General features: G+C 41.7%; 1 protein-coding gene across 1 annotated transcript in view; it reads right to left on the bottom strand.

The window, feature by feature from the left end:
• Window positions 1-3,903, bottom strand: part of LOC102212867 (NACHT, LRR and PYD domains-containing protein 12-like) — an 18,579-nt gene that overhangs the window by 11,213 nt on the left and 3,463 nt on the right. The window lies entirely within an intron of this gene.

Below are 3,903 nucleotides of genomic sequence, written 5' to 3'. Positions count from 1 at the left end.
TCCAGTTTACAATTTGGAAGCTTCACTCCTAAATCTTGCAGGTTGTTGTTACTTAAGTCCAGCTCTCTCAGTTTACAGTACTGGGAGCTGAGAACTGAGGAGATTGCTTCACCGCTTTTCTCCGAGAGGAAACAGCCAGTCAGTCTGAAAAAAAAAAAAAAAAAATTCCAAGCTAAAGTGAACAAATGTCAATTTGCAAAACAATTCATAATTGACATAACATTTAAGCTAAGACCAAAATGTAAAATTTTTAAATTGCTCAGTACGGTCACACTAATACCTCTTCATTGAAATGGACAAAGAGCTGGTACATTTAGTTACACTATTTTAGTGCTGACACAGGTAGTGAGGACTGCTGGTCACTCATCTTTAAATAATGTTGGTAGATATAGTTCAAATTAATCCTTATTTATTTCAAATACTTATGTCTGGTTTAGTCCTCAACAAGTGAAACACATGCTCAACTGGGTTAGGATCAAGCAAGTGACTTGGCCATTCAAGAATATTCCACTCCTCTCCTTTAATAAACTCCTGGGTTGCTTTAACTGTATGTTTTGGGTCATTGTCCAGCTGTATTATGAAACACTGCCCAAATCAGTTTAACTGCATTTAGCTGGATCTGAGCAAACAGTATGTCTCTGAACACCTCAGAATTAATTCAGCTGCTTCTGTCCTGTGTCACATCATCAATAAACTCTAGTAAACTCTCAATAGTCATCTCAAGTTGTTTAACTACATAAGGTTAAAACCCTACAATATTGGCAAGAAAGCCCGACCATCAGAAAATCCACTGTAAGCAGCGCTGGTGATAATGGGAAGGAAGAACAGTAAAATACTCCAGATTAAATTAGGAAGACCATCTACCATGACTGGTTGCAGGTGTTGAGGTTTAAATTTATCATCTTAAATGTTTATATGCTGATTATATTGCTTTATGTAAGAAAGGCCTAATTCTGAATACGCTCTGTGCCAAAAAGTGCTGACAGGAAACTGCATGCTATTGCAGAGCGTGCTTTTGCAGCTAGAATGAAGTGAAAGTCAAACCAACTAGGTTGTTTGATGCACACTAGGGAGCAAGTATATAAATACCTAGGCTTCCGTTTGTGCTTGAGACCTGAGCTTGTGTTTTCGTGTGGGGCTCCATATCCAGGATATGTTAAATAAAGATCATTTTTTAAAGTAAAAAGACCACTTTTGAGCCGTGTCTTTTTGGCTGTAAAGAATACAAAAGAACCGGAATTTAACACAGGATAAAGGGTAAGAGAAGGGGTAAGCACAGACAGAACCGAACAAAATACAAGGAGAGAGAAAAACCAAGAATCCAGTCAAATGTAAATAGAAGTTCACTTGACAACTCTATTAGCTGTTTATGCAACAATTAAATTAACATTTTTAATGATCATCTGTAGAAAAGTTTGAATCCTGACCTCAGAGTCTCCAGTTTACAATTTGGACTCTTCAGTCCAGAAGATAGAAGCTTCATTCCTAAATCTTGTAAGATGTTGTTACTGAGGTCCAGCTCTCTCAGGCGTGAGGATTGGGAGCTGAGAACTGAGGACAGAGCTTCACAGCTTCTCTGTGAGAGGTTACAGGTGCTAAGTCTGAAACACACACACACACACACACACACACACACACACACACACACACACACACACACACACACACACATATGTAATGGATTTTATTTAATATGTTTTTATATGTTGATCTGACCTGTGTCAGTGTACACTACAATTAATGATTAACTAAAAATAAATACAGTTAAAGTTTAGAAAAAACAATGCAGTAAAAATCGTGAAAGCTCAATCCATCCCATCCAAGATCACTACCTTATTGTGGTTTAGCAGTTTGTTTGTCCCAGGGATCCCAGGGGCAGTGTGTCAGGTAGCTTTTGCCCCCTGGTAGGGTCACCCATTGCAAACTGGTCCTGGGTGAAGGACCAGACAGAGTGATTCGAAAGACCCCTATGAGTAGAACATCAACAGAACAGTTTGCCCTGCCCAGGATAGGGTTACCGGGGCTCCACCCTAGAGCCAGGCCCTGGGATGGTGCCCGAGGGCACAGTTTTAAAAAGGGACATGGGCTCATCACCCTGTGAGCCCCCCAGCCGCAGAAGGCGGTGCAGTGGTCAGGTGCAATGTGTGCCAGGCAGTGGCAGGAGTGGAAGACATAAACACAACGGTATCCAAAAGTGCACATGCAACCAAGACACCCTAGGCCACAGGTCAGTGATCGAGTTTGTAATCATCTCAGACCTGCAGTCATGTATTCTGGAAACTCAGGTAAGGTGAAGGGCTGTCCCCATGCTTTTTAATTCCTTTTGTTATCCAGTGTATCATAAACCCAGCTACTGTTTGGTTAAGGTTGCCCTCCTCCATGAAGGTTCACCCTACATTTAATGTCTCTGAACTCAGGCCTGTCTCTTGCAATCCTCTGTGCCCTCTTTCCAGACCCCTTCTGGCTGCCTGAGTGGTAGATAGTGCCCAAGCCTATACGGTGCCTGACATATAGGATGTCATTCATCATTCATGTCTTTCATTTTGGACCCTGACCTGACTAATGACTTTTACATGAGGCATCCCGACAAGCCAAGGAGGCTGCCTGGAGGAGTGCATTTGGGGAGCGGATTATTAGGAACCGGGATGGTGTGTGTTGTTGTTGTGTTGTCATTCCCATTTTTCTGAGCACTTCCTGACTTCCCGACACACCTGTGGCGCATCAGGCATTATCAGTCAGGGGTAAAAAAGGAGCAGTGCAGCTAATGTCTGGTGTCAGCATATGTCTCACCCACAAGTGGTAAAGTGGCAGTTGTACTTAGCGGCTGATTTTGCGACTGAAAAAGTGCTTAAGGGATTCTTGCCTGTCTTCCTTCCTCCAGCTTGTCTCTTTTCCACCATCCGCCTGTGCCTCCAGCTCTATGCAACCCCATCCAAGCCGGTAAAAAAACGTGTAACGTGTTAACTGTGTAACTCTATTTCTTCATGTAACTCTTGTCTTTCCTCTTGTCTGTTCGTTTTGATACTTTGGTATCACAGTTCGATATTTTTTCGATACAAAAAAATGTTCATGCCTTTTTTAAGTTATTAAAATTATAAATATTTCTTTTAACTCAAAAGTACAGTTTTTAAATTAAATGTTGCTGAAACAACATAATAATGAAAAAAATTAAATGTATCTGATGGAGAAATCACTCATCTGTGGAAAAGAGCGTTGATTACAGAGAAATGTCTCTTTCCAAAATAAAAGCTATTTTGTCGACAGCAATAAAAGTAGCAATTGCTCTGTCTATCTCTTTTGCCCTCTTAGTATCATGTTCTAACGGCTGTCTAAATGACTTGGGTAAAGGTTGTAGCATGCGTGCTTGTTTTTGTTTTTGTCTGCTTCCACTTGTCTTTGCACTAGCATGATGTCGGCATAAATGTGCAGTCACATCCGACATACTGTTGTACTTTTGTCCACGATGCACTTAAGTAGGGTCATACTTGAAAACAAAAATAGTTCCAAACGCCAGATCTGAGTGATGGTGGATAAGGTTCAACTTTGGGTACTGTTGAGACAGTTACCATGCAAACTTGAGTGAATGCATGTGGGCGGCGCTCAGTGGATCTGCGCTCGACAATGCAGCCTAGGTGAAGTAATCAAGCACAGATCCACTGAGCCCTCAACACAGACAGCATTGTCAGAAGAAAAGTTGACCAAATAAATTAAAGATCTTGTATCGTTCAATACATATGCATACCAAACCGAGGGTGCAAGATGCTAACAGGCAAGGCATACATGGAACGCCATAACCAAGTGGCTGGCATAGTGTACAGGAACATCTGTGCCGAGTATAACCTGGAAGTCCCGAGGTCAAAATGGGAGATGCCCCCAAGGGTGGTGGAGAATGACCGAGCTAAG

The sequence above is a fragment of the Pundamilia nyererei genome, unplaced genomic scaffold, assembly GCF_000239375.1.
Source record: "Pundamilia nyererei isolate P.nyererei 1_Seehausen unplaced genomic scaffold, PunNye1.0 scaffold00222, whole genome shotgun sequence".
In the NCBI taxonomy this organism is placed as follows: domain Eukaryota; kingdom Metazoa; phylum Chordata; class Actinopteri; order Cichliformes; family Cichlidae; genus Pundamilia; species Pundamilia nyererei.
This window is presented reverse-complemented; position numbering and strand designations above follow the sequence as displayed.